This window comes from Rhincodon typus, chromosome 48 (genome assembly GCF_021869965.1).
Source record: "Rhincodon typus isolate 14 chromosome 48, sRhiTyp1.1, whole genome shotgun sequence".
Taxonomy (NCBI): domain Eukaryota; kingdom Metazoa; phylum Chordata; class Chondrichthyes; order Orectolobiformes; family Rhincodontidae; genus Rhincodon; species Rhincodon typus.
In genome coordinates, this window is record NC_063379.1 from 7559633 (window position 1) to 7570181 (window position 10549).

Here is a 10549-nt window from a genome sequence, read left to right on the forward strand (position 1 = left end):
TCTGGAAATATTGCTGGCCCACAGCACCTCATAGATGCCAAATCTTTAGTTGCTAGATCTGTATGAAGTCTATCCCCATTTAGCATGGTCTTAGTGCCACACAACATGATGGAAGTTATTCTCAATGTGAAGGCGGGACTTTGTCTCCACAAAGACTATGTGATGGTCACTCTTACCGATACTGTCATGGACAGATGCAACTGCAGCTGGCAGATTGCTAAGGATGAGGTCAAGTATGTTTCTCCCTCTTGTTGGTTCCCTCATCCCCTGCCGCAGAACCAGTCTAGCAGCTATATCCTTTTGGGCCCGATCAGCTCGATCAGTAGTCCTGCTGCCGAGTCAGTCTTGATGGTGGACATTGAAATCCCCCACCCAGAGTACATTTTGTGCCCTTGTCATCCTCAGTGCTTCCTGTAAGTGTTGCTCAATATGGAGGAGTACTAATTCATCAGCTGAGAGAGAACAGTATGTGGTTATCAGGAGGAGGTTTCCTTGCCTGTGTTTAACCTATAGCCATGAGACTTCATGGGGTCAATGTTGAGCACTCCTCCAGCAACACCCTCCTGCTTGTATACTGCTGTGCCACCACCTCTGCTAGGTCTGTCCTACCAGTGGAACAAGACATATCCAGGGATGGTGACGGTGGTGCCTGGGACATTGTATGATATGATTCTGTGAGAATGTCTATGTCAGGCTGGTGCTTAACTAGTCTGTGAGACAGCTCTCCCAATTTTGGCACTAACCCCCAGATGTTAGTGAGGAGGACTTTACAGGGTTGACAGGGCTGTTTCTGCCATTGTCTTTTCGGGTGCCTAGGTCGATGCCAGGTGATCCGTCTGGTTTCAATTCTTTGAGACTTTCTAGTGATTGGTATAATTGAGTGGGTTGCCAGGCCATTTCAGAGGGCAACTGAGAGTCAACCACATTGCTGTAGGTCTGGAGTCACATGTAGGCCAGACCAGGTGAGGGTGGCAAATTTCCTTCCCTGAAGGACATAGAGAGAGGGGTGAAGGCGGGAATGGTGGTGATTGGTGGACCCTGGTGGTAGGTACAACCTGGTTGGTGGATGAGAGGGACGAATCCAGTTGGTGGCTAGAAGGGAGGGTCAGAAGGTAGAATGGCAGGGAAGCCGAGGAATGGGTGGGAAGGTTATTTGAAATTGGAGAACGGTGTGGAGTCCTCTAGGCTGTAGGGTGCCCAGGCAGAAGTTGTTCTTCAAATTTGCGTTCCAAGTCGCTGCGACACTGGGGGAGGAGGCCACCGAGGATGAATATGTCGTAGGGGGAGTGCGGCGGGAGGGTGAAATAGGCGGTGACTGGGAGGTTGGCCATTACGGGCCAGGTGAAAAGGCTCAGCGAAATGGTCACCTAGTCTACATTTGGTCTCTCTGGCACCAGGTCATACCTACCACCCATGTCCACCTATCACCAACATTCCACGTCCATTCCCTCTCCCCAAATCCCTGCTTTATCTGCAGCTCCCCTACCCCCACATCCAGTCCTGGAGAAGGGTGAAAACTGAAACATTGACTGCTCCTTTCATCCAGATGCTGCCTGGCCTGCGGTGTTCTTCCAGCTTCCTGCCTTTCGACAGAGTATGTCAAATGTAGGAGACTGCCTAAGGCTAGAATCAGAAAGGCTGAAATAAACTATGAACAAAGGATGGCAGATTGCACTAAAACAAGTAGTAAAATGTTCTTCGAACATTTTATTAGTAACAGATTACACTGAAAGATAGAATGGGGCTCATAAGGTACAAGCAGGACAAGTTGCTCACTGAAGCAAGAGTACAGTAGATGTACTAAATGAGTACTTTGCTTCTGTCTTTACCATATTAGAAAATTGTGACAATCGCCCAATTGAAATTGTGGGCTTTCAGCATCTGAATAGATATATAAAGAAGAGGTAATAAAAAGGCTGGCAGCATTGCAGGTAGAGAAGTCACCAGTCCTGGATGGGACACACCCTAGATTGCGGAGAGAGGGAAGAGAACAATTCGCGGAGCCATTGACAGAAATTTTCCAGGCCCCTCTCAACACAGGATTAATCCCAGGATTGCAAATATGACATCATTGTTTAAGAAAGGGGCAAAGGATAACCCAGGAAACTACACTGTTGTCAGATTAACATCAATAATGTTAAACCTGATCAAGGCTATAATATAGTTAGGGTAAATATACAGAAAGAAAAATAAGTTAATACCAGACAGTCAACATGGCTTTGGCAAGGGCAGCTCATGTCTGACAAATTTAATTGAGTTCCTTGACAAGGTGATACATGCAGTGGGTGAGGTCAGTACTGTCGATGTCATACATTTAGACTTTCAGAAAGCATTTGATATGGTGCCACTTGCCAAGTTAGTTATGTTGGGAAAATTGGAACTGTTTGGGATTAATGGATCATTGGCAGCATGTAGGTATAGATGGAAATTTTGCAAACTGGAGAAGAGCTGAAAGTGATGTTCCCCAGGAATTACTATTAGGACACTTGCCTTTTCTGATCTGTACAAGTGATTTGGAGATGGGCATTGAGGACAAATTCCCAATTTGCAGATGATACTAAGCCAGGGAATGAATTGTGATGATGATGCTGAGCGACTTCAGAGGGACACTGACAAGATGGCCAAATGAGCAGATGAACTTCAATGCAGAGAAATGTGAGGTAATGTATTTTGGTCGATGAGACATTGGCAGACTATACAGGTTCAATGGTACAACTTTGAGGGGTGTACACAAGCAAAGAGACCTCAGAGTTCACATGCACAAGTCGTTGAAAGTGGACAGGCAGGTTGAATGGCTCAGCTGATCCCTGGGTTTATAAATAAAGATGTTAGGTATAAAAGGAAGTGATTTTATACCTTTACAAACCATTGGTCAGACCACATTTGGAATATTGTGTTCAGTTCAGAACACCTTAATCAAGTCCTGGGTAGAGTGCAATGGACATTTACTGGCCTGATACCAGGATGAGGGACTTTAGGTACAAGAAAAGATTAGAGAAATTGGACTTATTTTGCTTGCAGCAGAGAAGGTTAAGAGGTGACTTTATTGAGGTGTTCTAAATTAAGAACAGTTTTAAGAGGGTAAAGAAGGATATGCTGTTTTCACTAGTTTATATGTCAGTAATGGGGGTTGGTTGGGGGGTGGGGGGCGTGGTCACAATTTCAGGGTTGTCAGCAACAGAGCTAGAAGTGAGATAAGAAAAAACTCTTGACCCAGAGTTGTTAGGGTTTGGAATGTTGTTAGGAACAGCAATGGAGACAGATTCCATAAAAAGTTTCAAAAGAGAGCTGAATATATATTTTAAAATTATGAATATAGAGGGAGATAGGGCTAGAGAAATGGGACCACCTGAGTAGCTCTTTCAGGAGCCATTACAGACATGATGGATCAAATGCTCTCCTTCTGTACTGTATATTTCTATGGTTCTGTTCTATTTTCAAACCATGGGGTTACATTTGTTACCAACCAAACTGCTGGACTTGCCAGAATCTACAGAATTATGGAAGACGACAACTCTCGCATGCACCACTTCAATGGCCACCTCTTTTGGCATCATGGGATACAGCTTGTCAAGACCTGGGGATATGTCATCTTCCAGTTCCATTAATTCCTCCATATTTTTTTTTACTATTATTTATTTTGTCCGGCTCTGCCTTCCCAATAGAAGTTTGTTTCCATAGCATTTCTCAAAAATTCACAGAATTCAAACAGCACAGACGGATGCCATTGTCCCAGCATCAGTTCTATTCCCTCGTGCCAATCGTCTGCCTTTTCCCCCATATCCCGGTGCACTATTTCTATCCAAGTAATCATCCAATGCCCTCTTGAATACCTCAATTGTACTTGCCTCAACCACATTTTCAGGCAGTGCATTCCATACCCCTAACTACTCGCTGTGTGACAAAAAAAATCTAATAAAGCTGAGATAACAGTATGGAGCTGGAGGAACACAGCAAGTTGGGCAGCATCAGGGGAGCAGGAATGTTGATGTTTCGGGTCGGGACACTTCTTCAAAAATGGGAGGGGGAATGGAGCTGGGGGATAAATGGGGAGAGGAGGGGTGGGGCTGGGGAAGGTAGGTGGCATGGTGATAGGTGCGTGCAGGTAGGGAGTGGTGGGGATTGGTCAGTGGTATGGAAGCAGCAGATAGGTGCGAGAGATGATGTGTCAGGTCAAGGAGGCAGGGATGAGAGGGAGGCTTCGACATGGGATGAGGTCAGGGGTGGGGAGATTTTAAAACTGGTGAATCTAATCAAACTTGTCTCTTTTGAACATCACTTTAAATCTTTTGATTTTTTTTTCTTGTGCAAAGGAACACTTTCTCTCCACCTTCCCTATCCAGCCTGCTGACAATTTTGTACACTTGTATCAAATTTCCTCTCAGCCTTCTTGTCTCCAGTGACAGCAATCCTAATTTCTTCAATCTGTCCTGGAATCATGCTTGTAAATTTCTTCTACACTAGCCAATACATTCACATCTTTCCTATAATGTGGCACCCACAACTGTACACAACACTCCATTTGAGGTCTAACAAGTGTCCAAGTTGCACAAATTCAAAGTCATCTCCCTGTGCTTGCACTCTATGTCCCCATTAATAATGCCAAGAACACTGTAGTCTATTTACCAATCTCTTTACCGGTCCTGCCATTTTCAACCATCTGTGTCCATATCACCCAGGTCCTCAGCTCCTGTATCCCTTTAGAATAGCACCCTTGCTTTATAATGTCTTTCAATGTTCTTACGACCAAAGTCCATTACCTCACACTTTTCTGTATTGAATCTCATTTACCACCTAGTCGCCCACTCCACTAACTTGTCAACATCCTTTTGGAGTTCCACAGTCCTCCTCATTGCTTACAATTCTTCTAAGTTAACTGCAAATTTTTAAAATTTTATCCTATACCCCAAAAATATGTTTTAGAAATAGCAAGGGTCCAAACAGTGACCATGAGGAAACTCCACTACAAACCTTCGTCCACCCTGAAAGACGTTTATTGACCATTATTTTCCATATCCGATCACTCAGTCAATTTTGTGTCCATGTTGCTACTGTCCCCTTTAGGCCAAGGCCAAAACTTTCTTCATAAGTCTGTTGTGTGGTACTGTCAAACGCCTTTTGGCAATCATTGTATACCGCCTCATCAGCGCTTCCTTCATCAATCCTTTCAGTTACCTCAAAGAAATTTCAGCACAATTTCCCCTTTAGAAATCCATGCTGACTCTTGCTAAATAACACACTTTCCCACACGATTACTAATTCTATCCCGAATAATTGTGTCTTGAAAGTTTCCCCACCACTGAAAGGTAGCCGAACATGTCTGTAAATACTGGGATTAGCCTTACAACCATTCTTGAACAAGGCCATAATGTTTGCAATCCTCCTGTCTTCTGGCACCTTCCGAGTCCAGGGAAGACTGAAATAGTATGGCCAGTGCACCTCTAATTTCTATTCTCACTTCCTGAATCTCATCCAGTCCCTATGCCTAGTTAATTTTAAGTGTCAACAATCTATCAACATCTATTTCCTTATTAATCTCAAATCCTACTCATGACAACCAGTGTTCTCCTCTGTCACCATGGCCTGGGCAGTTTCTGTCTCTTTGGTAAAGACAGTATCATTTAACACCTAAGTTATGCCTCCATGTATACATCCACCGTTGGGTGTCGAATCAGCCCTACTTCTCCTTTAACCACTCTCTTACTTTTGATACGCCTATCAAAGACTTGGGGATCTGTCTTCCTTCAAAGCTCCTCTTTGCTTCTCTCATTTGTGTTGTCACCTTCCCCAAAACCTTCAATTCCATGCTGATTCTCAATTGTACTTTCTGCCTTACACTGGTCAGAAGTACATTTTTTCTTTATAATATTAATTTCCACCTCCTTTATCATCCATGGAACTCGGGACTTGTTTGTCCTACCTGTTCCATTCAAGGGACTATATCTTAAATGTATCCAAAACATCTGCACTTTGAAGCTGGCCCTTTGTTCATTTATTGTTTTATCTGCCAACCTCTTATTCCAATCAATCCCGTTGCTCTTGCCCCATTAAAGCCAGCTCTCTGCCAATTGATTATTTGTATAAATTCTTCTTCTGTGAAAACAGACTAAAGTAGCTATTTAATTTTTCTGCCTCTTCCTACCATTATCCACACTGCTGTTTCAGACTTTAAGGGGCCTGCATTTTCCTGCACTAATCTCTTTCTTTCTATACATTAAGAAACTCTCACGGTCCACTTTTATTTGCCTTACAAGTTTACTCAATCTACTTTTCCCTTCTTAACTATATCCCACTGAAGAATTCAATCATGTTCTGGTCCTTTTTCTAAAGGGCCATTCACAATATTATTAATTAAACATTACAGAAAACCAAATACAGAATAGCATGTTCTGTTTGGTTCCTGAATATACCTGCTTATAGATAAACAGTTGTACTCACCCCAGGATGTTGACCAGTCTGAAGTCACCCATGATCACTATAATACCTTTGTCACATGATATATCTAAATTTCTGATAAATGACATCCCCTGATCTTGCCATTACTAATTGGATTGATATATAGTGGCCTCTAGATAACTCCCACTAAAAAAAAATCAACCCTCATTTATTTTTAGCTGCACCCAGAGTTATTCCACATTTAGATATTCTGCACCAAAAACACCTCTTACTATTGAAGTGATTTCATCTTTCACTAACAGTAGCTCCCCACAACCCCGACTTCCTTTACTTTTCTTTTTCTTTGTGCTTCCTGAAGATTGAATATTTCTGGATGTTCAGTTCCCATCATTTGTCACCCTGCAATCATGTCTCACTATCATATGATACCCACTTACAACATTTTTGTGCTGCTAATTAATCTGCATTATTGCGAAAAGTTTATGCATTCAAATAAAGTAACTTTTCATATATCTTTTCCATAACTTACACACAGTAAAATACGATGATCCCATATGCATGCAAGCGTGATCAGAATAGAAGATATATTGGATGGATGCATGACTAGATAGATGGGATATTAGGGAGGAACTGACATTTCTGATGCATTGGGATTGTGGGGAAATTGGAACCTGTACAAACTGAACAGGTTGCATTGCAGAAAGGACTGGGCCCAATATCTTTTCACATGCATTAACAAGTGCTGTGGGAGACAGTTTAAACTAGAGTACCAGAGGGACAGGAACATAAGCAGGGATACAAACAAAAACGGAAAAATAAGATGGAATTTAAAGATAGAAAGGTTGAAAACAAGTAAGGCAGAGAAAACACAAGCTGGCAGCAGAAAGGGCCATAGAACAAAAAAAGTTGAGTAATCAAGTGCATAGGACAAATGTAAAAGGTACTTTCTTAATGCTTGGAGAATTCACAATGAAGTAAATGCATTAACAACGCTACTAGTTGCACATGGGTATAGTACAATTGCTTTTATGGTGAACTGGCTGCAGGATGACTAAGGCTGGGAACTTAATATTCCAAGATATTTTAATCTGCAGATTGACAAGAACAAAGGAGAAAGGAGGTGGGATAGTGTTAATAGTGAAAGATGAAATCAACACAATGTTGGCAAAGGAGGTTGGTTCACAAAGCCTCGATTTAGAATCAGTCTGGGTTGAGCTAAGAAACAACAGGCAGAGTGGGAAATATTCGTGGAACTTGTCTACAGGCCACCAAATGTTGTTCTAAGAATAGTGGTTGGTATGAAACACAATATTAGAGACGCATGCAACAAAGATGTTATCGCGTAGTAACCCAGTCTTTCCCAATGATTTGGATGACAGAATTAAATATAATATTTCAAGTTTTGCTGATGATACGAAACAAGAAAGAATTGAATGTGGTGAGAAGGTATATAGAAACAAAGGAACGTATTAGGAGTGGAAGTAGGGAATTCAGCCTTTTGAGTCCGCTCTGCCATTTCACATGATAATGGCTGATCTCATCCTGGTCTCAGCTCCACGATCCTGCCTGATGCCCATCGCCCTTTATTCTGTTTTTCATCAGAAACATATCTATTTCTTTCTTGAATCTGTTGATTGATTCTACCTCCAATGAACTCTGTGGCAATGAGTTTCACAGATTCATAACCCTCAGGGAAATAGGTTCTTCCCCACTCAGGTACAAAACTGACTATCTTCGCTCCCTCTCTTTGCTCTCTTATTTGAGGCTGAACATTGTCCATCTCATCAATCCCCGTTGGCATTTTACATCCCTCAAATCAGATCACCCCCTCATTCTTCTGAACTCCAGCGAGTACAAGCCCAAGGTATTCAATCATTCCAGAGGATGTCAGTCCTTTAACCCCTGGAATCAACTTTGTGAACCTCTTCTGAACTGCCTCCAGTGACACCACACTCTTCCTCAAGGAAGGAGACCAAAAAATGGACACTATATTCCAGACGTGGTCTCACCAATGTCTTATACAATTGTAACAATATTTCTTTACTTTTATAATCCAGTCCTTTTGCAACAAATGCCAGGATTCCATTCGAATATTATATGCTGCACCTGCATACCCACTTTCTGCAATTCATACACAAAGATGTCCAGATCCCTCTGCACTGATGCACTTTGAATCTGCTTCCCATTTAAATAATAATTTGCCCTTTTGTTTTTCCAGACAAAATGAACAACCTCACACTCATCCACATTAAGCTCCATCTGCCAGATTCTGACCAATTCTTCTAGCTTATCAATATCCATCTGTAAACTCTATCTCCTCATCACTGCCTGCTTTCCCACCTATTACAGTATCATCTGCAAACTTTGTTACATTACAGGCTGTCCCTGTTTACAGATCATTTATACAGATTTTAAGTAGTTGCAGTCTGGAGAACCGAACCCTGTGACACTCCACTAATTAGAATTCACCATCCAGCGAAGCGCACGTTTATCCCAACACTCTGCTTTCTCTCAATCAGCCAATCCTCTATCCAAGCCAATACTCTACCTTTAACCCTCGAGATTGAACCTTCGGGGTCAGTCGTTTATGTGGCACATTGTCAAATGCCTTCTGTAAGTTTAGATATACCGAATCCACTGGATCCCCATTATCTACCTTGCTGGTTATGTCCTCAAAGACTTCCAGCAAATTTATCAAGCATGACTTGCCTTTCATGCAATTGCACTGACACTGGTAAACTGAGCTTTGTCATTCCAAGTGTTCAGTTATGTCCTTTATGCTTGACTCCAGCAATGTCCCCATTAAAAAGGTCAAACTAGCTGGTCTATAGTTTCCCACTTTTTGCCTCTCTCCTTTTTTGAATAAGGGTGTCATGACACCATGCTACCATGTTTTCAATCCACAGGTTCCAATTCACAGAAAACTAAGACGCTTAAAGTTGAATGAATGGTAACATACATTGCAGATGCAGTTTAATGTGGAAGTTCTCCACTTCAGTAGGGAGAAAAAAAAACTGGCATTGTACTATTTCAATTGTGATTAATTGAAAAATGCTGATTTACAAAAGGGCATGGTAGCCGTTGTAGGCCAGTCTGTTATGGACCATACCAAACCCCCTCAAAATATTAAAAAGATTGCTTAGACCCTAACTTTTCTTTTTTTAAAGTCAAGTGCCAGACGCTACGTCCCAGATGCAATTCAAGTAGCCAAACTACTAGTCTTGAAGCAATACACTTTATTCGTACACTGTACTAAAATACAACAGAAGAATTGAAATAACTTAACTCTATGGAATACTTAACACAATAATAGATTACTTAACTACTAAACATTAACTGTTCCAGTATAGTAACATCCCATAAACACACCCATGGCAAAGGCAAAGTCAGTAAAATAGATTGTCTCCCATGCAATTCTAGCAGCAGGAAAAGAACTCCAGCTTCTAGTTGTAACAGAGAGAGAATAAGACCTTCCACATCCAGCCTCAAGACTCCAGCAACAACTGCTACTAAGAAACAAACTAAAAATCCTGGATCTGTAGGTCCTTGACCCCACCCACTCAGACTGCTTCAATTGTTCCAATTTTTTTTTCTTTTTAAGAAAGCCCAAGGCCTCACAAGCTGTTTATTTTCTTGGCTTTGGTGCAGACTGCTCATCACCTGTCTCAACCTCCCTTCATTAAAAAAAAAACAATATACGCCTCTTAAAGCTATGATATTGTCACAAGTCACTGAAAAGGAGTATAAAAGGTGCAGCAAGCAGTTGTAAAGGCAACTAGTATGTTGGTCTCCAGTGCAAGAGGGTTCGAGTACAAGAACAAGGAAATTTTCCTGCAGCTGTACAAGTCCTCAGTGAGACCATAACTAGACCAGTGTGCACAGTTCACAAAATAGAATCATAGAATCCCTGATAGTAGGAACTGCAGATGCTGGAGAATCCGAGACAACAAGGTGCAGGGCTGGATGAACACAGCAGGCCAAGCAGCATCATAGGAGCAGAGAGGCTGACGTTTCGGGCCTAGACCCTTCATCAGAAAAGGGGGAGGGGAAGGGGGTTTTGAAATAAATAGGGAGAGAGTGGGAGGCGGATAGAAGAGGGATAGAGGAGAGGATAGGTGGAGAGGAAACAAACAGGTCGAAGAGGCGGGGATGG

General features: G+C 42.1%; 1 pseudogene; it reads right to left on the minus strand.

Moving 5' to 3' along the window:
- The window catches only part of LOC125488027, a 297359-nt pseudogene that overhangs the window by 198207 nt on the left and 88603 nt on the right, over positions 1-10549 (minus strand).